Genomic DNA, 25,295 nt, shown 5'->3' on the forward strand with positions numbered 1-25,295 from the left:
CCTCTTTCACAACTTTCTGCACCACGTCCCGTGCGTGCACTCCGGCATTTTTGCTCCGCACCACCAAGGACCAGGTGTCAACCGGTCGCGGCTCCACAGGGGTTGAGAAATCCACCGCTGCTGCCGGCGGAACACTTGCCGTGGTCCCCACGGGTATCCTGGGAACCACCACTACCGTTCTCCGGAGACAGCATGGCGATATTGGTCTCCGAGGTGGCCCTCTTCAACCGCCCAACCAGCTTCCCCTTCCTCTTCAATTCCAGCGGCTCAGAAGCAGCCAGTTCTTTATCGGAAGAAGGCTTCTCAACGGCCTCCGAATTTTTCTTTTTCTTGTTCATAGCAGCCACCACCAAAGATCTTTATCGCGATAAGCAGCTATAAATAGAAATTTTTACACACACACGCAAACACAGGCACACGCTAGCGCCCTAAAAACCGGTTTCGGTCAACGAAAGAAACACCGCACAAAGCAGAAAACGAAATCAAAAACCTTGGCTTCGGCAAGCGACACCAGAAAAACACGTCTGCTCTTAACGACAGTTAGAAAGCGACTGAGTAGATAGGGACAGAATGAATGAATCTGATCTCTCAGCTTTATTTTACGTGGCGGTTCCTCAGGGAGGGATTTCAACCACGGCGTCTAATGTTTATTTGCAGCTTAGCCTCGATTAGTGCGATATATTTACATATATCACGCCATCACGCACCACCGCTACATACGCAGGAACCTGGTACAATGCGCCAGTTAGCGCCCCTAAAAAGAAGCTATAGCTATGTACATAGCGACTCTTCTGGTACCAATTGAAAGTATCCTGGTCGGGCATACAATCCCCCTTGGTGAGGGGCGAGGTGTATCTAACACGTCTTCCGATCTATGGGTCTCGGCACCCGGTTGAGAGCTCAACTCCACGAGGAGCCTAGCGGCTCTCCCCGCGTAACGTTTGGGTATCAACCACAGCCACCACGATACTCCCACTAGGGGGCCGACCTCAATGTGCAGCCTTGGAACTGCACAACCCGTGGTACCGATCTTAAGGACTCAGCTCGATCCTCCCTTTTAGCCCCGACCGGCCTGGATAGGGAATCCACCCAGCCCGTGCGCCGCTTGCGCATTCAGCAGCTGTTGTCGCCTGGAGAACGCCAGTCCGGCGAACCTGTCGAGAGTCCGCATTCTCTCCTGAGAAGCCGTCACATCGGAGAAGGTCCAGTCGCCATCCGTGTACTGCACTCCAAGTCCATCGAGGTCTCGCAAGTCTGTATAGAGGGGACAAGCACATAGGAAGTGCTGCCAATCCTCGCGTTCTGCGCCGCATAGACATGCTGGCGTGTCGCTAAGGCTTCTTCCATGCAGAAATGCATTGAGCGATCCGTGGCCCGTCAGCAGGAACCCAGCGCGCAGCGTGAAGCCAAACCTTCGTTCGCTGTAGACGAAGCCTGCGTTCGGGATGAAGCGGTGCGTCACCCGTCCTGGGGAGTCACCATCATCCCATCTGCGTTGCCACTCGCACAACAGGTCTTCGTCTAGTCGCGCCATCTTCTGCTTCCAGCTAAGATTTGCCAAATCTTCGCCGTACAGCCAATCGCTCTCCTCCAGCGGGTAGTCACGCTTTAGTTTGAAGCTGATTGCCAGGCGTCTGGCAACCAGATCAAACGGGGGGGCTCCAGCTAGTACTTGCAGCGCCATGGTGGACACTGTTCGGCATACCGGTAGGCATCCAATCAGGACGATCCTTTGGCACGCAAGCAGATGCCTCCTGGCAACCACTTGCGTCGTCGTCACGACAGACCAAACCGAGGCACCAAATAGTGCACAGGGCACCATGAGTCCGGCATATATTGTCCGCTTTGCGCGGGGACTGAGTCCCCAGTCGACCCGCAGTACGCGCGACAATGCCCCTACGACTCCGGTCAGCTTATCACGCAAGCCCGTGATGTGCGGGAGAAAACTCAACCGCTCGCCGACCGTGATGCCCAGGTACCGATACTTGCACTTATATGGCAGGTTTGCTCCAGCAAACCGTACCACTGGCGGCCGTCTAAGTATGCCTTTGAGCAGCATGATCGCCGTCTTGCTAGTTGAAACGGCAACGCCGACTTCAACTCCCCAAGCGCCTACGATGGACATTAACTCACCTCCTTTTTGTTCGAGCTCTGATCGGGCATTCCCTTCGATGAGGAGGAGCAAGTCGTCAGCATACGCGCTGAGCGCACCAAGGGGCTCTAAGCGCTGGAGCAACACGTCCATTAAGATGTTCCATATAAATGGACCACTTATGGACCCCTGCGGGCAACCTCTTGTCACCGGAACAGTGGCTACTCCATGCCTACTGACGATGCTCGCACTCCGGCCGGAGAAGAAACTTCGCCACAAGCTTGCTTCTCGGCATCCCAGCTCAAGGAGGCGGCGTAGTGCAGCATTCCACTCAACGTTGTCGAAGGCTCCCTTGAAATCCACGAAGACTCCGAGCACGTATTTCGACCGGCTGGCCGAAACAGTACTCACGACGTGTTTCCAAGCATCCTCCACACAACGTCCTTGGCGAAAGCCAAATTGCCATCTGCAGCCATCCGGAATGGTGTCCTTCAGACGATTCACCATGATGCCCTCAAGCACTTTGCCCAGCACTGGCAACAGACAGATACCCCGATATGAGGTAGGATCGGTCCGGTCCTTATTAGGTCCCTTCAGGAGTGGAACCACCCTGGGATGCTTCCATTCCGTTGGGAAATACCCTGTCTCCAGGCAGCGGGAATACATCGCTGTCATGTGCTGAGGGATGGCACGCCACAATGCCTTGCAAATGGCACCTGTGATGCCGTCCATGCCGGGAGAGCGTCTGCTCTTCAACCTGGCGACGCATGCATCAACCTCGAAAGCTTCGAGGGCCGGTGGAGCCTCGATCGGGATGGCAATGTGTGCATTCGTCTCCGCAACAGGAAAGAAGTTGCGAAGGAGCACACCCGCACAGTCGCGCCATGTTGCGACCAGCCTACCATCCGTTCGAAGGCATCCAATCTCCGTGCTCTTTTTGCGGCCTCGGCAAATCCTGTAGACGTGCCCCCATGGATCATCTCTGTTCTCTCCCACGAAGCGTCGCCAGTTGTCTTCCTTCGATCTCAGGATGAGCTTCTTGTACTGCGCTGAGGAGATCCTCAACGCGAGCACAAGTTCCTCTGCTGCGTCGGTCTCATGCCGACGAGCGTCCTGGAGCCTTCGCCTCAGTCTCCTGACCTCTCGGCGTTTGGAGTGTAGTTCGGCAGTCCACCAAACTACTTTTCTCGCGGCTCTCGATGTGCTGCGTCCCAGCACTCTGTCGCACACACTGTGCACTACAGAGCGCAGTGCAGACACTTGGTTGTCCAACGGCGATTCGGCGATGTCTTCCGGTAATTCGGCAATCTCCCTTACCACTTCCTCCTCGAACAATCGCCAGCGCGCATTGGAAAGCTTCCATGACGGCACAGGAGCAATGGGCTCAACTGTGTCGTTCGGGTCAGTCGTCACCACAACATGGATCATGTTGTGATCGCTGGTGTCCCATTCCTTCACTTCCCAATCGTATGTGGCCCACATAGTCGCAGCTTGGTTGACGATTGTCACATCGATATCGCTTTGGCCTCTACGGTTATCGAATGTAAACACCCGACTGGCTTCATTGAGCACGCCGGCTCTCATCTCGGTTATCCACTCAGACAGCAGCTCACCCCGTGCATAGTTAGCTTGCCCCCGATTGTGTTCGGAGAGCTTGCTAAACCACGCTGGGGATACTGCGTTCGCGTCGAGCCCAAAGATGACAGGAGTGCGGCTGCCCAGCAGCAGCACCGCATCTAAGTACCTGAGGTACGGCGCCAAGTCGGTGTCGAATTGGCAGTACACGGAGCATAGGAAGATTGAGCCGAATCTTCCCGTAACTCTGACGCATACTCCAAAATCCGTGGTAAGGGTCTCCATTGGCATGCAGATGGCGTCCGGTTCGTCGACGATGATAGCAGCTTTTCCTCGGCGGTCCTGGAAAACTCGCATTCCAGAAGGAAGGCCGGTAATCCGCCCTGCTCCATCGACGTACGGCTCCTGGACCAGTGCGAACTGACGGCCAGAGCTGCGCATGATGGCTCCGAGTTCCATCACAGCCGCTCGGCCACGGCCACAATTAGCTTGGATGAAGCTAAACATTAATGTCTAGCTTGCACCCTCGCCAGTACCGCTCCGTAGATCGGGCACGCCGCTGACAGCATGGAATGTGCTGCAGGGTACCCCTTGAAGCGGCAGTTGCGGCAGTCCACGGGGTTGGGACACCGTGCAACGTTGTGGCCGTTCTGTCCACACCGGTGGCACACGTTCTCCTTTAGGCGACATTGCGACACCTTGTGGTCGAAGCCTGCACATCTGTGGCAGGCGTATGTTCTGACCAAGGAGCGGCAGCGGCATCTAAACCACTTGATGTATACGCATTCGCGCAACGCCTCCTGTGCCTTTGCGTCGACCTCTAGCGTCACGTTGATCGTGGCGCCGTCGGTGACCGACCAGGGTTTACTGCCCAGGTGAACCGACTTTTTGAACTCCGCGGCAGTCATGGTCTCCTCCAGGTTCTTTGTGAAGAGCTCCTCCATGAACTCTTCCGGTGTTATGGACGTGTCCACGTCGTACACCACGACCTGAGGCTTGGTCTCCGGCCTCTTCTTGACCTCCAATCCCGCTTCGGTGAATTTGCTGCTGGCCACTACCTTCCTCAGTTCGCTCACTGAAGGGGTGCGAATAATCGCTCCTCCACTCTTCAGCTCGCGAACCTCGTGAACGCGGACTCCAAGAGTCGGCACCACGGTCTTCTTAACTCCACAAGCTCCTTGCTGGTCTCCTCCGGGTTTTTGCTCTTTATTAGAGCAGACCAGGTATCCCTAGGCTTTGGGATCGGTGCAGCGACGGCGCTCGGTGCTGGCAGGCCTGGGAAGGCTGTCGCATACGCAGCGGTTGTGACGGCAGTGGTGCCCGAGTGGGCAGCAGCAGCGGGTCTCGGTGGAGGCGGCATCCTTGCCCTCTCCTCCAAGCGCACCTTTTCCCCAGCCAGGGCCATGACCAACTCGTCGTACCGGTTGGTCGCGACGAGGATTTCCATTGAGGCCTCGGGCGGCATCAGCCCCTTAAGTACAGCCTTGCTCACCGCCATCCTTATCGCAGACATTTCTGCGATGATGGCCGAGTAGCCTGCCGCGACAATGTCAGTTGCCGGGCATGTGGCAGCGGTGGTGGCAGCGGTGGTGGCAGCGGTGGCGGCAGCGGTGGCGGCAGCGGTGGTGGCAGCGGCGGCAGAAGTACTGGCAGCGGTGGTGGCAGCGGCAGCGGCAGAGGTGGATGGAGCCTGCTCAAAGGGGAGCGACGTTGGCGGCGATCTCTCGGCTGGGATCGGCCGCTCTCCAGCTAGCCCAATCCCGAGCCCGATCTTTTTGGCTCCCTGTTTGGCGGCTGAGGACTTCGGCCGACCCCGCCTGCGGGCGGGGACGCTCGACGACGAGCTCGCCCCTACACTAGCCACGCTAGTGTCGCTGGCGTCGGCCTCCGTCTCTATTTCCATAGCCCGGCGGGTTGTGGCTACCTCTATTGGCGTGACTCAACTAATCGGCACTTAGTGGAGACTCGAACCAACGTCTCAGCGGAGACACGAACCGAACGCTTCGAACTCGAGCCAAAGCTTCGAACCAAAGCTTCGAACTCGAACGTGCTGTCGAACTATTCCGACTTGTTGTCGAACTATTCGCACTTGTTTACGAACTAGGGTTCCGCACGTGGTTGTTTTTATTAATTTGCAAATATCTGCTTTGTTCTTTCACCAAATTAACACCCGATTTCACTCACGAACAGCGCGTGATCTCGCGGCAATTTTGATGTATTTTCCACTTGGAAAAATCACTTTTTACTTTATTCGAACGACGGTATAGCGGACCGCTTGAAAAACACGTCTGCTTCAAATGGCAGTCAAAAAGCAACTGAGTAGATAGGGACAGAATGAATGAATCTGATCTCTCAGCTTTATTTTACGTGGCGGTTCCTCAGGGAGGGATTTCAACCACGGCGTCTAATGTTTATTTGCAGCTTAGCCTCGATTAGTGCGATATATTTACATATATCACGCCATCACGCACCACCGCTACATACGCAGGAACCTGGTACAATGCGCCAGTTAGCGCCCCTAAAAAGAAGCTATAGCTATGTACATAGCGACTCTTCTGGTACCAATTGAAAGTATCCTGGTCGGGCATACAATCCCCCTTGGTGAGGGGCGAGGTGTATCTAACACGTCTTCCGATCTATGGGTCTCGGCACCCGGTTGAGAGCGCAACTCCACGAGGAGCCTAGCGGCTCTCCCCGCGTAACGTTTGGGTATCAACCACAGCCACCACGATACTCCCACTAGGGGGCCGACCTCAATGTGCAGCCTTGGAACTGCACAACCCGTGGTACCGATCTTAAGGACTCAGCTCGATCCTCCCTTTTAGCCCCGACCGGCCTGGATAGGGAATCCACCCAGCCCGTGCGCCGCTTGCGCATTCAGCAGCTGTTGTCGCCTGGAGAACGCCAGTCCGGCGAACCTGTCGAGAGTCCGCATTCTCTCCTGAGAAGCCGTCACATCGGAGAAGGTCCAGTCGCCATCCGTGTACTGCACTCCAAGTCCATCGAGGTCTCGCAAGTGTGTATAGAGGGGACAAGCACATAGGAAGTGCTGCCAATCCTCGCGTTTTGCGCCGCATAGACATGCTGGCGTGTCGCTAAGGCTTCTTCCATGCAGAAATGCATTGAGCGATCCGTGGCCCGTCAGCAGGAACCCAGCGCGCAGCGTGAAGCCAAACCTTCGTTCGCTGTAGACGAAGCCTGCGTTCGGGATGAAGCGGTGCGTCACCCGTCCTGGGGAGTCACCATCATCCCATCTGCGTTGCCACTCGCACAACAGGTCTTCGTCTAGTCGCGCCATCTTCTGCTTCCAGCTAAGATTTGCCAAATCTTCGCCGTACAGCCAATCGCTCTCCTCCAGCGGGTAGTCACGCTTTAGTTTGAAGCTGATTGCCAGGCGTCTGGCAACCAGATCAAACGGGGGGGCTCCAGCTAGTACTTGCAGCGCCATGGTGGACACTGTTCGGCATACCGGTAGGCATTCAATCAGGACGATCCTTTGGCACGCAAGCAGATGCCTCCTGGCAACCACTTGCGTCGTCGTCACGACAGACCAAACCGAGGCACCAAATAGTGCACAGGGCACCATGAGTCCGGCATATATTGTCCGCTTTGCGCGGGGACTGAGTCCCCAGTCGACCCGCAGTACGCGCGACAATGCCCCTACGACTCCGGTCAGCTTATCACGCAAGCCCGTGATGTGCGGGAGAAAACTCAACCGCTCGCCGACCGTGATGCCTAGGTACCGATACTTGCACTTATATGGCAGGCTTGCTCCAGCAAACCGTACCATTGGCGGCCGTCTAAGTATGCCTTTGAGCAGCATGATCGCCGTCTTGCTAGTTGAAACGGCAACGCCGACTTCAACTCCCCAAGCGCCTACGATGGACATTAACTCACCTCCTTTTTGTTCGAGCTCTGATCGGGCATTCCCTTCGATGAGGAGGAGCAAGTCGTCAGCATACGCGCTGAGCGCACCAAGGGGCTCTAAGCGCTGGAGCAACACGTCCATTAAGATGTTCCATATAAATGGACCACTTATGGACCCCTGCGGGCAACCTCTTGTCACCGGAACAGTGGCTACTCCATGCCTACTGACGATGCTCGCACTCCGGCCGGAGAAGAAACTTCGCCACAAGCTTGCTTCTCGGCATCCCAGCTCAAGGAGGCGACGTAGTGCAGCATTCCACTCAACGTTGTCGAAGGCTCCCTTGAAATCCACAAAGACTCCGAGCACGTATTTCGACCGGCTGGCCGAAACAGTACTCACGACGTGTTTCCAAGCATCCTCCACACAACGTCCTTGGCGAAAGCCAAATTGCCATCTGCAGCCATCCGGAATGGTGTACTTCAGACGATTCACCATGATGCCCTCAAGCACTTTGCCCAGCACTGGCAACAGACAGATACCCCGATATGAGGTAGGATCGGTCCGGTCCTTATCGGGTCCCTTCAGGAGTGGAACCACCCTGGGATGATTCCATTCCGTTGGGAAATACCCTGTCTCCAGGCAGCGGGAATACATCGCTGTCATGTGCTGAGGGATGGCACGCCACAATGCCTTGCAAATGGCACCTGTGATGCCGTCCATGCCGGGAGAGCGTCTGCTCTTCAACCTGGCGACGCATGCATCAACCTCGAAAGCTTCGAGGGCCGGTGGAGCCTCGATCGGGATGGCAATGTGTGCATTCGTCTCCGCAACAGGAAAGAAGTTGCGAAGGAGCACACCCGCACAGTCGCGCCATGTTGCGACCAGCCTACCATCCGTTCGAAGTCATCCAATCTCCGTGCTCTTTTTGCGGCCTCGGCAAATCCTGTAGACGTGCCCCCATGGATCATCTCTGTTCTCTCCCACGAAGCGTCGCCAGTTGTCTTCCTTCGATCTCAGGATGAGCTTCTTGTACTGCGCTGAGGAGATCCTCAACGCGAGCACAAGTTCCTCTGCTGCGTCGGTCTCATGCCGACGAGCGTCCTGGAGCCTTCGCCTCAGTCTCCTGACCTCTCGGCGTTTGGAGTGTAGTTCGGCAGTCCACCAAACTACTTTTCTCGCGGCTCTCGGTGTGCTGCGTCCCAGCACTCTGTCGCACACACTGTGCACTACAGAGCGCAGTGCAGACACTTGGTTGTCCAACGGCGATTCGGCGATGTCTTCCGGTAATTCGGCAATCTCCCTTACCACTTCCTCCTCGAACAATCGCCAGCGCGCATTGGAAAGCTTCCATGACGGCACAGGAGCAATGGGCTCAACTGTGTCGTTCGGGTCAGTCGTCACCACAACATGGATCATGTTGTGATCGCTGGTGTCCCATTCCTTCACTTCCCAATCGTATGTGGCCCACATAGTCGCAGCTTGGTTGACGATTGTCACATCGATATCGCTTTGGCCTCTACGGTTATCGAATGTAAACACCCGACTGGCTTCATTGAGCACGCCGGCTCTCATCTCGGTTATCCACTCAGACAGCAGCTCACCCCGTGCATAGTTAGCTTGCCCCCGATTGTGTTCGGAGAGCTTGCCAAACCACGCTGGGGATACTGCGTTCGCGTCGAGCCCAAAGATGACAGGAGTGCGGCTGCCCAGCAGCAGCACCGCATCTAAGTACCTGAGGTACGGCGCCAAGTCGGTGTCGAATTGGCAGTACACGGAGCATAGGAAGATTGAGCCGAATCTTCCCGTAACTCTGACGCATACTCCAAAATCCGTGGTAAGGGTCTCCATTGGCATGCAGATGGCGTCCGGTTCGTCGACGATGATAGCAGCTTTTCCTCGGCGGTCCTGGAAGGCCGGTAATCCGCCCTGCTCCATCGACGTACGGCTCCTGGACCAGTGCGAACTGACGGCCAGAGCTGCGCATGATGGCTCCGAGTTCCATCACAGCCGCTCGGCCAAGGCCACAATTAGCTTGGATGAAGCTAAACATTAATGTCTAGCTTGCACCCTCGCCAGTACCGCTCCGTAGATCGGGCACGCCGCTGACAGCATGGAATGTGCTGCAGGGTACCCCTTGAAGCGGCAGTTGCGGCAGTCCACGGGGTTGGGACACCGTGCAACGTTGTGGCCGTTCTGTCCACACCGGTGGCACACGTTCTCCTTTAGGCGACATTGCGACACCTTGTGGTCGAAGCCTGCACATCTGTGGCAGGCGTATGTTCTGACCAAGGAGCGGCAGCGGCATCTAAACCACTTGATGTATACGCATTCGCGCAACGCCTCCTGTGCCTTTGCGTCGACCTCTAGCGTCACGTTGATCGTGGCGCCGTCGGTGACCGACCAGGGTTTACTGCCCAGGTGAACCGACTTTTTGAACTCCGCGGCAGTCATGGTCTCCTCCAGGTTCTTTGTGAAGAGCTCCTCCATGAACTCTTCCGGTGTTATGGACGTGTCCACGTCGTACACCACGACCTGAGGCTTGGTCTCCGGCCTCTTCTTGACCTCCAATCCCGCTTCGGTGAATTTGCTGCTGGCCACTACCTTCCTCAGTTCGCTCACTGAAGGGGTGAGGGGCGAGGTGTATCTAACACGTCTTCCGATCTATGGGTCTCGGCACCAGGTTGAGAGCGCAACTCCACGAGGAGCCTAGCGGCTCTCCCCGCGTAACGTTTGGGTATCAACCACAGCCACCACGATACTCCCACTAGGGGGCCGACCTCAATGTGCAGCCTTGGAACTGCACAACCCGTGGTACCGATCTTAAGGACTCAGCTCGATCCTCCCTTTTAGCCCCGACCGGCCTGGATAGGGAATCCACCCAGCCCGTGCGCCGCTTGCGCATTCAGCAGCTGTTGTCGCCTGGAGAACGCCAGTCCGGCGAACCTGTCGAGAGTCCGCATTCTCTCCTGAGAAGCCGTCACATCGGAGAAGGTCCAGTCGCCATCCGTGTACTGCACTCCAAGTCCATCGAGGTCTCGCAAGGTCCATCGAGGTCTCGAGGGACAAGCACATAGGAAGTGCTGCCAATCCTCGCGTTCTGCGCCGCATAGACATGCTGGCGTGTCGCTAAGGCTTCTTCCATGCAGAAATGCATTGAGCGATCCGTGGCCCGTCAGCAGGAACCCAGCGCGCAGCGTGAAGCCAAACCTTCGTTCGCTGTAGACGAAGCCTGCGTTCGGGATGAAGCGGTGCGTCACCCGTCCTGGGGAGTCACCATCATCCCATCTGCGTTGCCACTCGCACAACAGGTCTTCGTCTAGTCGCGCCATCTTCTGCTTCCAGCTAAGATTTGCCAAATCTTCGCCGTACAGCCAATCGCTCTCCTCCAGCGGGTAGTCACGCTTTAGTTTGAAGCTGATTGCCAGGCGTCTGGCAACCAGATCAAACGGGGGGGCTCCAGCTAGTACTTGCAGCGCCATGGTGGACACTGTTCGGCATACCGGTAGGCATCCAATCAGGACGATCCTTTGGCACGCAAGCAGATGCCTCCTGGCAACCACTTGCGTCGTCGTCACGACAGACCAAACCGAGGCACCAAATAGTGCACAGGGCACCATGAGTCCGGCATATATTGTCCGCTTTGCGCGGGGACTGAGTCCCCAGTCGACCCGCAGTACGCGCGACAATGCCCCTACGACTCCGGTCAGCTTATCACGCAAGCCCGTGATGTGCGGGAGAAAACTCAACCGCTCGCCGACCGTGATGCCTAGGTACCGATACTTGCACTTATATGGCAGGCTTGCTCCAGCAAACCGTACCATTGGCGGCCGTCTAAGTATGCCTTTGAGCAGCATGATCGCCGTCTTGCTAGTTGAAACGGCAACGCCGACTTCAACTCCCCAAGCGCCTACGATGGACATTAACTCACCTCCTTTTTGTTCGAGCTCTGATCGGGCATTCCCTTCGATGAGGAGGAGCAAGTCGTCAGCATACGCGCTGAGGGCACCAAGGGGCTCTAAGCGCTGGAGCAACACGTCCATTAAGATGTTCCATATAAATGGACCACTTATGGACCCCTGCGGGCAACCTCTTGTCACCGGAACAGTGGCTACTCCATGCCTACTGACGATGCTCGCACTCCGGCCGGAGAAGAAACTTCGCCACAAGCTTGCTTCTCGGCATCCCAGCTCAAGGAGGCGACGTAGTGCAGCATTCCACTCAACGTTGTCGAAGGCTCCCTTGAAATCCACAAAGACTCCGAGCACGTATTTCGACCGGCTGGCCGAAACAGTACTCACGACGTGTTTCCAAGCATCCTCCACACAACGTCCTTGGCGAAAGCCAAATTGCCATCTGCAGCCATCCGGAATGGTGTCCTTCAGACGATTCACCATGATGCCCTCAAGCACTTTGCCCAGCACTGGCAACAGACAGATACCCCGATATGAGGTAGGATCGGTCCGGTCCTTATCGGGTCCCTTCAGGAGTGGAACCACCCTGGGATGCTTCCATTCCGTTGGGAAATACCCTGTCTCCAGGCAGCGGGAATACATCGCTGTCATGTGCTGAGGGATGGCACGCCACAATGCCTTGCAAATGGCACCTGTGATGCCGTCCATGCCGGGAGAGCGTCTGCTCTTCAACCTGGCGACGCATGCATCAACCTCGAAAGCTTCGAGGGCCGGTGGAGCCTCGATCGGGATGGCAATGTGTGCATTCGTCTCCGCAACAGGAAAGAAGTTGCGAAGGAGCACACCCGCACAGTCGCGCCATGTTGCGACCAGCCTACCATCCGTTCGAAGGCATCCAATCTCCGTGCTCTTTTTGCGGCCTCGGCAAATCCTGTAGACGTGCCCCCATGGATCATCTCTGTTCTCTCCCACGAAGCGTCGCCAGTTGTCTTCCTTCGATCTCAGGATGAGCTTCTTGTACTGCGCTGAGGAGATCCTCAACGCGAGCACAAGTTCCTCTGCTGCGTCGGTCTCATGCCGACGAGCGTCCTGGAGCCTTCGCCTCAGTCTCCTGACCTCTCGGCGTTTGGAGTGTAGTTCGGCAGTCCACCAAACTACTTTTCTCGCGGCTCTCGGTGTGCTGCGTCCCAGCACTCTGTCGCACACACTGTGCACTACAGAGCGCAGTGCAGACACTTGGTTGTCCAACGGCGATTCGGCGATGTCTTCCGGTAATTCGGCAATCTCCCTTACCACTTCCTCCTCGAACAATCGCCAGCGCGCATTGGAAAGCTTCCATGACGGCACAGGAGCAATGGGCTCAACTGTGTCGTTCGGGTCAGTCGTCACCACAACATGGATCATGTTGTGATCGCTGGTGTCCCATTCCTTCACTTCCCAATCGTATGTGGCCCACATAGTCGCAGCTTGGTTGACGATTGTCACATCGATATCGCTTTGGCCTCTACGGTTATCGAATGTAAACACCCGACTGGCTTCATTGAGCACGCCGGCTCTCATCTCGGTTATCCACTCAGACAGCAGCTCACCCCGTGCATAGTTAGCTTGCCCCCGATTGTGTTCGGAGAGCTTGCCAAACCACGCTGGGGATACTGCGTTCGCGTCGAGCCCAAAGATGACAGGAGTGCGGCTGCCCAGCAGCAGCACCGCATCTAAGTACCTGAGGTACGGCGCCAAGTCGGTGTCGAATTGGCAGTACACGGAGCATAGGAAGATTGAGCCGAATCTTCCCGTAACTCTGACGCATACTCCAAAATCCGTGTTAAGGGTCTCCATTGGCATGCAGATGGCGTCCGGTTCGTCGACGATGATAGCAGCTTTTCCTCGGCGGTCCTGGAAAACTCGCATTCCAGAAGGAAGGCCGGTAATCCGCCCTGCTCCATCGACGTACGGCTCCTGGACCAGTGCGAACTGACGGCCAGAGCTGCGCATGATGGCTCCGAGTTCCATCACAGCCGCTCGGCCACGGCCACAATTAGCTTGGATGAAGCTAAACATTAATGTCTAGCTTGCACCCTCGCCAGTACCGCTCCGTAGATCGGGCACGCCGCTGACAGCATGGAATGTGCTGCAGGGTACCCCTTGAAGCGGCAGTTGCGGCAGTCCACGGGGTTGGGACACCGTGCAACGTTGTGGCCGTTCTGTCCACACCGGTGGCACACGTTCTCCTTTAGGCGACATTGCGACACCTTGTGGTCGAAGCCTGCACATCTGTGGCAGGCGTATGTTCTGACCAAGGAGCGGCAGCGGCATCTAAACCACTTGATGTATACGCATTCGCGCAACGCCTCCTGTGCCTTTGCGTCGACCTCTAGCGTCACGTTGATCGTGGCGCCGTCGGTGACCGACCAGGGTTTACTGCCCAGGTGAACCGACTTTTTGAACTCCGCGGCAGTCATGGTCTCCTCCAGGTTCTTTGTGAAGAGCTCCTCCATGAACTCTTCCGGTGTTATGGACGTGTCCACGTCGTACACCACGACCTGAGGCTTGGTCTCCGGCCTCTTCTTGACCTCCAATCCCGCTTCGGTGAATTTGCTGCTGGCCACTACCTTCCTCAGTTCGCTCACTGAAGGGGTGCGAATAATCGCTCCTCCGCTCTTCAGCTCGCGAACCTCGTGGACGCGGACTCCAAGAGTCGGCACCACGGTCTTCTTAACTCTCTCCACAAGCTCCTTGCTGGTCTCCTCCGGGTTTTTGCTCTTTATTAGAGCAGACCAGGTATCCCTAGGCTTTGGGATCGGTGCAGCGACGGCGCTCGGTGCGGGCAGGCCTGGGAAGGCTGTCGCATACGCAGCGGTTGTGACGGCAGTGGTGCCCGAGTGGGCAGTAGCAGCGGGTCTCGGTGGAGGCGGCATCCTTGCCCTCTCCTCCAGGCGCACCTTTTCCCCAGCCAGGGCCATGACCAACTCGTCGTACCGGTTGGTCGCGACGAGGATTTCCATTGAGGCCTCGGGCGGCATCAGCCCCTTAAGTACAGCCTTGCTCACCGCCATCCTTATCGCAGACATTTCTGCGATGATGGCCGAGTAGCCTGCCGCGACAATGTCAGTTGCCGGGCATGTGGCAGCGGTGGTGGCAGCGGTGGTGGCAGCGGTGGTGGCAGCGGTGGCGGCAGCGGTGGCGGCAGCGGTGGTGGCAGCGGCGGCAGAAGTACTGGCAGCGGTGGTGGCAGCGGCAGCGGCAGAGGTGGATGGAGCCTGCTCAAAGGGGAGCGACGTTGGCGGCGATCTCTCGGCTGGGATCGGCCGCTCTCCAGCTAGCCCAATCCCGAGCCCGATCTTTTTGGCTCCCTGTTTGGCGGCTGAGGACTTCGGCCGACCCCGCCTGCTGGCGGGGACGCTCGACGACGAGCTCGCCCCTACACTAGCCACGCTAGTGTCGCTGGCGTCGGCCTCCGTCTCTATTTCCATAGCCCGGCGGGTTGTGGCTACCTCTATTGGCGTGACTCAACTAATCGGCACTTAGTGGAGACTCGAACCAACGTCTCAGCGGAGACACGAACCGAACGCTTCGAACTCGAGCCAAAGCTTCGAACCAAAGCTTCGAACTCGAACGTGCTGTCGAACTATTCCGACTTGTTGTCGAACTATTCGCACTTGTTTACGAACTAGGGTTCCGCACGTGGTTGTTTTTAGCGTTTATTTTGCAAATATTAATTTGCAAATATCTGCTTTGTTCTTTCACCAAATTAACACCCGATTTCACTCACGAACAGCGCGTGATCTCGCGGCAATTTTGATGTATTTTCCACTTGGAAAAATCACTTTTTACTTTATTCGAACGACGGTATAGCGGACCGCTTGAAAAACACGTCTGCTTCGAATGGCAGTCAAAAAGCAACTGAGTAGATAGGGACAGAATGAATGAATCTGATCTCTCAGCTTTATTTTACGTGGCGGTTCCTCAGGGAGGGATTTCAACCACGGCGTCTAATGTTTATTTGCAGCTTAGCCTCGATTAGTGCGATATATTTACATATATCACGCCATCACGCACCACCGCTACATACGCAGGAACCTGGTACAATGCGCCAGTTAGCGCCCCTAAAAAGAAGCTATAGCTATGTACATAGCGACTCTTCTGGTACCAATTGAAAGTATCCTGGTCGGGCATACAATCCCCCTTGGTGAGGGGCGAGGTGTATCTAACACGTCTTCCGATCTATGGGTCTCGGCACCCGGTTGAGAGCTCAACTCCACGAGGAGCCTAGCGGCTCTCCCCGCGTAACGTTTGGGTATCAACCACAGCCACCACGATACTCCCACTAGGGGGCCGACCTCAATGTGCAGCCTTGGAACTGCACAACCCGTGGTACCGATCTTAAGGACTCAGCTCGATCCTCCCTTTTAGCCCCGACCGGCCTGGATAGGGAATCCACCCAGCCCGTGCGCCGCTTGCGCATTCAGCAGCTGTTGTCGCCTGGAGAACGCCAGTCCGGCGAACCTGTCGAGAGTCCGCATTCTCTCCTGAGAAGCCGTCACATCGCAGAAGGTCCAGTCGCCATCCGTGTACTGCACTCCAAGTCCATCGAGGTCTCGCAAGTCTGTATAGAGGGGACAAGCACATAGGAAGTGCTGCCAATCCTCGCGTTCTGCGCCGCATAGACATGCTGGCGTGTCGCTAAGGCTTCTTCCATGCAGAAATGCATTGAGCGATCCGTGGCCCGTCAGCAGGAACCCAGCGCGCAGCGTGAAGCCAAACCTTCGTTCGCTGTAGACGAAGCCTGCGTTCGGGATGAAGCGGTGCGTCACCCGTCCTGGGGAGTCACCATCATCCCATCTGCGTTGCCACTCGCACAACAGGTCTTCGTCTAGTCGCGCCATCTTCTGCTTCCAGCTAAGATTTGCCAAATCTTCGCCGTACAGCCAATCGCTCTCCTCCAGCGGGTAGTCACGCTTTAGTTTGAAGCTGATTGCCAGGCGTCTGGCAACCAGATCAAACGGGGGGGCTCCAGCTAGTACTTGCAGCGCCATGGTGGACACTGTTCGGCATACCGGTAGGCATCCAATCAGGACGATCCTTTGGCACGCAAGCAGATGCCTCCTGGCAACCACTTGCGTCGTCGTCACGACAGACCAAACCGAGGCACCAAATAGTGCACAGGGCACCATGAGTCCGGCATATATTGTCCGCTTTGCGCGGGGACTGAGTCCCCAGTCGACCCGCAGTACGCGCGACAATGCCCCTACGACTCCGGTCAGCTTATCACGCAAGCCCGTGATGTGCGGGAGAAAACTCAACCGCTCGCCGACCGTGATGCCTAGGTACCGATACTTGCACTTATATGGCAGGTTTGCTCCAGCAAACCGTTCCACTGGCGGCCGTCTAAGTATGCCTTTGAGCAGCATGATCGCCGTCTTGCTAGTTGAAACGGCAACGCCGACTTCAACTCCCCAAGCGCCTACGATGGACATTAACTCACCTCCTTTTTGTTCGAGCTCTGATCGGGCATTCCCTTCGATGAGGAGGAGCAAGTCGTCAGCATACGCGCTGAGCGCACCAAGGGGCTCTAAGCGCTGGAGCAACACGTCCATTAAGATGTTCCATATAAATGGACCACTTATGGACCCCTGCGGGCAACCTCTTGTCACCGGAACAGTGGCTACTCCATGCCTACTGACGATGCTCGCACTCCGGCCGGAGAAGAAACTTCGCCACAAGCTTGCTTCTCGACATCCCAGCTCAAGGAGGCGGCGTAGTGCAGCATTCAACTCAACGTTGTCGAAGGCTCCCTTGAAATCCACGAAGACTCCGAGCACGTATTTCGACCGGCTGGCCGAAACAGTACTCACGACGTGTTTCCAAGCATCCTCCACACAACGTCCTTGGCGAAAGCCAAATTGCCATCTGCAGCCATCCGGAATGGTGTCCTTCAGACGATTCACCATGATGCCCTCAAGCACTTTGCCCAGCACTGGCAACAGACAGATACCCCGATATGAGGTAGGATCGGTCCGGTCGAAAGCTTCGAGGGCCGGTGGAGCCTCGATCGGGATGGCAATGTGTGCATTCGTCTCCGCAACAGGAAAGAAGTTGCGAAGGAGCACACCCGCACAGTCGCGCCATGTTGCGACCAGCCTACCATCCGTTCGAAGGCATCCAATCTCCGTGCTCTTTTTGCGGCCTCGGCAAATCCTGTAGACGTGCCCCCATGGATCATCTCTGTTCTCTCCCACGAAGCGTCGCCAGTTGTCTTCCTTCGATCTCAGGATGAGCTTCTTGTACTGCGCTGAGGAGATCCTCAACGCGAGCACAAGTTCCTCTGCTGCGTCGGTCTCATGCCGACGAGCGTCCTGGAGCCTTCGCCTCAGTCTCCTGACCTCTCGGCGTTTGGAGTGTAGTTCGGCAGTCCACCAAACTACTTTTCTCGCGGCTCTCGGTGTGCTGCGTCCCAGCACTCTGTCGCACACACTGTGCACTACAGAGCGCAGTGCAGACACTTGGTTGTCCAACGGCGATTCGGCGATGTCTTCCGGTAATTCGGCAATCTCCCTTACCACTTCCTCCTCGAACAATCGCCAGCGCGCATTGGAAAGCTTCCATGACGGCACAGGAGCAATGGGCTCAACTGTGTCGTTCGGGTCAGTCGTCACCACAACATGGATCATGTTGTGATCGCTGGTGTCCCATTCCTTCACTTCCCAATCGTATGTGGCCCACATAGTCGCAGCTTGGTTGACGATTGTCACATCGATATCGCTTTGGCCTCTACGGTTATCGAATGTAAACACCCGACTGGCTTCATTGAGCACGCCGGCTCTCATCTCGGTTATCCACTCAGACAGCAGCTCACCCCGTGCATAGTTAGCTTGCCCCCGATTGTGTTCGGAGAGCTTGCTAAACCACGCTGGGGATACTGCGTTCGCGTCGAGCCCAAAGATGACAGGAGTGCGGCTGCCCAGCAGCAGCACCGCATCTAAGTACCTGAGGTACGGCGCCAAGTCGGTGTCGAATTGGCAGTACACGGAGCATAGGAAGATTGAGCCGAATCTTCCCGTAACTCTGACGCATACTCCAAAATCCGTGGTAAGGCATGCAGATGGCGTCCGGTTCGTCGACGATGATAGCAGCTTTTCCTCGGCGGTCATGGAAAACTCGCATTCCAGAAGGAAGGCCGGTAATCCGCCCTGCTCCATCGACGTACGGCTCCTGGACCAGTGCGAACTGACGGCCAGAGCTGCGCATGATGGCTCCGAGTTCCATCACAGCCGCTCGGCCACGGCCACAATTAGCTTGGATGAAGCTAAACATTAATGTCTAGCTTGCACCCTCGCCAGTACCGCTCCGTAGATCGGGCACGCCGCTGACAGCATGGAATGTGCTGCAGGGTACCCCTTGAAGCGGCAGTTGCGGCAGTCCACGGGGTTGGGACACCGTGCAACGTTGTGGCCGTTCTGTCCACACCGGTGGCACACGTTCTCCTTTAGGCGACATTGCGACACCTTGTGGTCGAAGCCTGCACATCTGTGGCAGGCGTATGTTCTGACCAAGGAGCGGCAGCGGCATCTAAACCACTTTATGTATACGCATTCGCGCAACGCCTCCTGTGCCTTTGCGTCGACCTCTAGCGTCACGTTGATCGTGGCGCCGTCGGTGACCGACCAGGGTTTACTGCCCAGGTGAACCGACTTTTTGAACTCCGCGGCAGTCATGGTCTCCTCCAGGTTCTTTGTGAAGAGCTCCTCCATGAACTCTTCCGGTGTTATGGACGTGTCCACGTCGTACACCACGACCTGAGGCTTGGTCTCCGGCCTCTTCTTGACCTCCAATCCTGCTTCGGTGAATTTGCTGCTGGCCACTACCTTGCTCAGTTCGGTCACTGAAGGGGTGCGAATAATCGCTCCTCCGCTCTTCAGCTCGCGAACCTCGTGGACGCGGACTCCAAGAGTCGGCACCACGGTCTTCTTAACTCTCTCCACAAGCTCCTTGCTGGTCTCCTCCGGGTTTTTGCTCTTTATTAGAGCAGACCAGGTATCCCTAGGCTTTGGGATCGGTGCAGCGACGGCGCTCGGTGCGGGCAGGCCTGGGAAGGCTGTCGCATACGCAGCGGTTGTGACGGCAGTGGTGCCCGAGTGGGCAGCAGCAGCGGGTCTCGGTGGAGGCGGCATCCTTGCCCTCTCCTCCAGGCGCACCTTTTCCCCAGCCAGGGCCATGACCAACTCGTCGTACCGGTTGGTCGCGACGAGGATTTCCATTGAGGCCTCGGGCGGCATCAGCCCCTTAAGTACAGCCTTGCTCACCGCCATCCTTATCGCAGACATTTCTGCGATGATAACCGAGTAGCCTGCCGCGACAATGTCAGTTGCCGGGCATGTGGCAGCGGTGGTGGCAGCGGTGGTGGCAGCGGTGGCGGCAGCGGTGGCGGCAGCGGTGGTGGCAGCGGCGGCAGAAGTACTGGCAGCGGTGGTGGCAGCGGCAGCGGCAGAGGTGGATGGAGCCTGCTCAAAGGGGAGCGACGTTGGCGGCGATCTCTCAGCTGGGATCGGCCGCTCTCCAGCTAGCCCAATCCCAAGCCCGATCTTTTTGGCTCCCTGTTTGGCGGCTGAGGACTTCGGCCGACCCCGCCTGCGGGCGGGAACGCTCGACGACGAGCTCGCCCCTACACTAGCCACGCTAGTGTAATTAAAGTACCAAACAGCATGGACTGCGATATGCGTTCAAAATGTCGATGTTCATGTGTCCTGCAGTTCACACGATGACGCACAGTTTGCTGCGTTCTTCATCGACCCATGAGCCGAGTGATCCACCGCTTAGAGTGATTAAAATTTGTTTATTCATTTATTTGTCTTTATTGAAAGAAATTAAAAATACACCATTTTACTGGCATATATCAATTCCTTCAATAAATTTTAGTTTTATCCTAAAAGAATGTTGCGAAATGTCTTAGTTTTATATAAGCGATATATTACCATATTGTTAAATAATATAATATGTATTTTGGCTTGTTTGATAATTATCAATTTATATAAAAGTATTAACCTGAAATCAGGTACAACATTGTACTTTTTAAGCTGTTGCATTAACCAATGTATGCCCATAGCTATGATGGACAATACATATTCGCAACGCGTGCATACTATGGTACATATGCACACAGATTTTATAAATCAATATTATTGTAATAATATCATCAATATGTATTTATATATTAATTGCTACACACATAGAACACAATGTTATATGTATAGCTACTACTAAATGAGTATATTGGCAATATAATTAATATAAACATATAATATATACAACTGAATATATTTTATTTTACAATTATGATTTTATAAAAACATATTTTGTTTGGTAAATTGGCAATATATATATATTTTTGTTAACGGTAGAAACATACAATAATGATCCTTCCGCAGGTTCACCTACGGAAACCTTGTTACGACTTTTACTTCCTCTAAATAATCAAGTTCGGTCAACTTTTGCGAAACAACCGTAACACGCAAGGCGTCACAGTGATCACGTCCGGAGACCTCACTAAATAATTCAATCGGTAGTAGCGACGGGCGGTGTGTACAAAGGGCAGGGACGTAATCAATGCGAGTTAATGACTCACACTTACTGGGAATTCCAAGTTCATGTGAACAGTTTCAGTTCACAATCCCAAGCATGAAAGTGGTTCAGCGGTTTACCCGGACCTCTCGGTCTAGGAAATACACGTTGATACTTTCATTGTAGCGCGCGTGCAGCCCAGGACATCTAAGGGCATCACAGACCTGTTATTGCTCAATCTCATTATTGCTAGACGCAATTTGTCCATTTAAGAAGCTAGTGTCCTTATAATGGGACAAACCAACAGGTACGGCTCCACTTATATAAACACATTCAAACACAATAAACATTTTACTGCCACCATGAATGAAGGCTATATAAGCTTCAACACCATAATCCTGAAGATATCTATTTAATATATTTGAGTCTCGTTCGTTATCGGAATTAACCAGACAAATCACTCCACGAACTAAGAACGGCCATGCACCACCACCCATAGATTCGAGAAAGAGCTATCAATCTGTCTTACACACTTATGTTCGGACCTGGTAAGTTTTCCCGTGTTGAGTCAAATTAAGCCGCAGGCTCCACTCCTGGTGGTGCCCTTCCGTCAATTCCTTTAAGTTTCAGCTTTGCAACCATACTTCCCCCGGAGCCCAAAAGCTTTGGTTCCCCGGGAAGCGACTGAGAGAGCCATAAAAGTAGCTACACCCAATTGCTAGCTGGCATCGTTTATGGTTAGAACTAGGGCGGTATCTGATCGCCTTCGAACCTCTAACTTTCGTTCTTGATTAATGAAAACATCTTTGGCAAATGCTTTCGCTTAAGTTAGTCTTACGACGGTCCAAGAATTTCACCTCTCGCGTCGTAATACTAATGCCCCCAAACTGCTTCTATTAATCATTACCTCTTGATCTGAAAACCAATGAAAGCAGAACAGAGGTCTTATTTCATTATCCCATGCACAGAATATTCAGGCATTTGAAGCCTGCTTTAAGCACTCTAATTTGTTCAAAGTAATTGTACCGGCCCACAATAACACTCGATGAAGAGCACTAATGCAGGTTTTTAAATAGGAGGAATATATAAAAAAATACAAGTACTTAATTATATATAAGAACTCCACCGGTAATACGCTTACATACATAAAGGTATAGTAGTAACCACAATTGTAAGTTGTACTACCCGTATGAAGCACAAGTTCAACTACGAACGTTTTAACCGCAACAACTTTAATATACGCTATTGGAGCTGGAATTACCGCGGCTGCTGGCACCAGACTTGCCCTCCAATTGGTCCTTGTTAAAGGATTTAAAGTGTACTCATTCCAATTACAGGGCCTCGGATATGAGTCCTGTATTGTTATTTTTCGTCACTACCTCCCCGAGATGGGAGTGGGTAATTTACGCGCCTGCTGCCTTCCTTAGATGTGGTAGCCGTTTCTCAGGCTCCCTCTCCGGAATCGAACCCTGATTCCCCGTTACCCGTTGCAACCATGGTAGTCCTAGATACTACCATCAAAAGTTGATAGGGCAGACATTTGAAAGATCTGTCGTCGGTACAAGACCATACGATCTGCATGTCATCTAGAGTTCAACCAATGTAACGATCTTACGATCGCTTGGTTTTAGCCTAATAAAAGCACACGTCCCATAAGGTCCGTGTTTTAATTGCATGTATTAGCTCTAGAATTACCACAGTTATCCAAGTAACTGTTAACGATCTAAGGAACCATAACTGATATAATGAGCCTTTTGCGGTTTCACTTTTAATTCGTGTGTACTTAGACATGCATGGCTTAATCTTTGAGACAAGCATATAACTACTGGCAGGATCAACCAGAATAATGTTTTCGTTTCGTGCGCATACGCTCACATATGTAAATATTTGACAACTCAATAATACTTTTGAATAAAAAAAAAAAAATAAATAAATATTTTTTATCAACAGTTTATGAGAATTTGTTAAACGATTGTGGCCATTTTTATATAGCATTCACATTCGCCATTTTTCTCTATATAAATATATATATTTTATTATATACATTTTTTTTTTGTTCAAAAATATCTTTTTATTTGCACTTAATATATTATCACACGTATATAGGCTTAAACCAATATTAATTGTGTTTAAACTATGTATTTTGACAACAAATTTAAAATTTATCCAATTTCGTATGCGTTTTTTGTGATATACATTAAATAAAACCAAACACATGAGTTCATGTGGAATGGAATTTATATATTTTGGCAATATTTGAATTTGCATATAAATCGCTTTGATTATATATGCTGGTACATTGTTGAAATGGCACTCATACAATATTTAATCATATAAGACCATTTCCAAAAATTCACGATAATAATTCGAAACAGAAATGATATATACTAAATAGTATATATCTTGGTTAGTTTCACTATATTATCTTTATTAAGATCAATTTGAAAACAAATATCTCCTATTAAACACTACTTTGAGTATAATGACAACATATAATAATATTATATACAATACTGTACCAAATATTGTATACAATACCGATGGACATCAACTGTCCATCATGTATAGGTTTTCTGCCACGCTTTCCGCAAATCGGGTATTTTTGCTTTAGAGTGCCTCTTAACAATAGTTTCTTTTCGTATTTTAATAAAAAATACAATACTATCACTTCAAAATTATTCATATATATTAAGAAATATATATATATTCATATAAAATACACAGACATTGCCGGCTAAGTATATTCCCCATATCATATGAAATAAATTAATAATTTTTCATTATAAAATTTTCATATGAAATATACCATGCACGAGACTACCACTCCCTATATAGGTTTTCTGCCACGCTTTCCGCAAATCGGGTATTTTTACTTGAGAGTGCCTCTTAACAATAGTTTCTTTTCGTATTTTAATAAAAAATACAATACTATCACTTCAAAATTATTCATATATACTAAGAAATATATATATATTCATATAAAACACACAGACATTGCCGGCTAAGTATATTCCCCATATCATATGAAATAAATTAATAATTTTTCATTATAAAATTTTCATATGAAATATACCATGCACGAGACTACCACTCCCTATATAGGTTTTCTGCCACGCTTTCCGCAAATCAGGTATTTTTACTTGAGAGTACCTTTTAAAAATAGTTTCTTTTCGTATTTTAATACAAAATATTATACTATCACTTCAAAATTATTCATATATATTAAGAAAAATATATATTGTAGTATGCTCATATTAAAGTAAAGTAAAGTATTCATTATTTCGAATACCCACTGTACCGACGGTACTTAAAGAATACACACTGTAACACTTTGTTTCAGTGTTTACGTAACAATAAAGTCCCAGACATTCTGGGTGATCGTATTACGATTCACTCAAGAATGCCTCGAGCGACCCAAGTGCAGCGTCAGCATGTTCCCATGACTTGACGGCACTAATATACATGCATACACACATATATCTTCCCTCGCGCTCTCGCTGCCAACAGCGCTGAGCATATACATATTAACATATAAGAGATAAGAACACATAGTTCTGCCGCTCCGCTGCCGGCGTTACTGGCAGCGCAGCTCCGCGGCTTTGGGCTTACAAAAGCCCAAACCACAATTGTAAAATACAGAAGAGAAATCACAATAAAACAGATCGGAGGGTTGAGCCCCGACGATCCAACAAAAAGGATTTGAACATTTCATTTTACATGGCGACCGTGACAGGACACGATATGTCCTACGCGATGGATCAATCTAAGGATTGAGAAAAAAAAAGGAGAGAAATTTTAAAAAAAAAAAGTGTTAAAATTTTGAAAGACAAAGAATGGCCGAAAAAAAAAAAAAAATATAATACCATGTGATTTTGTTTTAAAAAATCGGACCAAGTCAAAAGAAAATTGGAAAAACTATTGAAACAGTGTTGTCCCCAGTGCCAGTGCCAAGAAAAAAAAACCCAGCAGAAAGCCAAACCAGCCGTTTCGCCAGACCCATGCACGACTGCCGACGATATTACGCACAAACCCATGTTGCATTATAATTTATACCCTTAAATTTGGCGGCTACAATGCGGCCAGGAATACATAATACCCAAGGAGATATAACAGCCCGCGCCACAAAGAGCGTACACGCAATATAAAAACCTGTGCGAAGACCAGCACCGGCCCCACTAGACCCAGCAAGGACCAATAATATAAGTGCGAGTGGCATAGGACCGCCCCTTGCACCGTCGATGGACAGTAACACAACCACTCCAGCAGCAGAAAATGCACCAGACTTCGCCGACGC

At 52.5% G+C, this 25,295-nt stretch overlaps 1 non-coding gene and 1 pseudogene across 1 annotated transcript; both read right to left on the reverse strand.

Annotated features, from left to right (window-relative positions):
- Positions 1 to 20,114: 20,114 nt before the first annotated feature.
- On the reverse strand, positions 20,115 to 20,264 carry LOC6603927 (annotated as a pseudogene).
- A 587-nt stretch (positions 20,265 to 20,851) lies between these two features.
- LOC113567109 lies at positions 20,852 to 22,846 on the reverse strand. Its single transcript, XR_003409351.1, has one exon. It is a non-coding gene; the product is annotated as a small subunit ribosomal RNA (ribosomal RNA).
- Between the last annotated feature and the right edge of the window lie 2,449 nt (positions 22,847 to 25,295).

Source organism: Drosophila persimilis, unplaced genomic scaffold, assembly GCF_003286085.1.
Source record: "Drosophila persimilis strain 14011-0111.01,24,50 unplaced genomic scaffold, DperRS2 tig00001765-arrow-arrow-pilon, whole genome shotgun sequence".
NCBI classification, from domain to species: domain Eukaryota; kingdom Metazoa; phylum Arthropoda; class Insecta; order Diptera; family Drosophilidae; genus Drosophila; species Drosophila persimilis.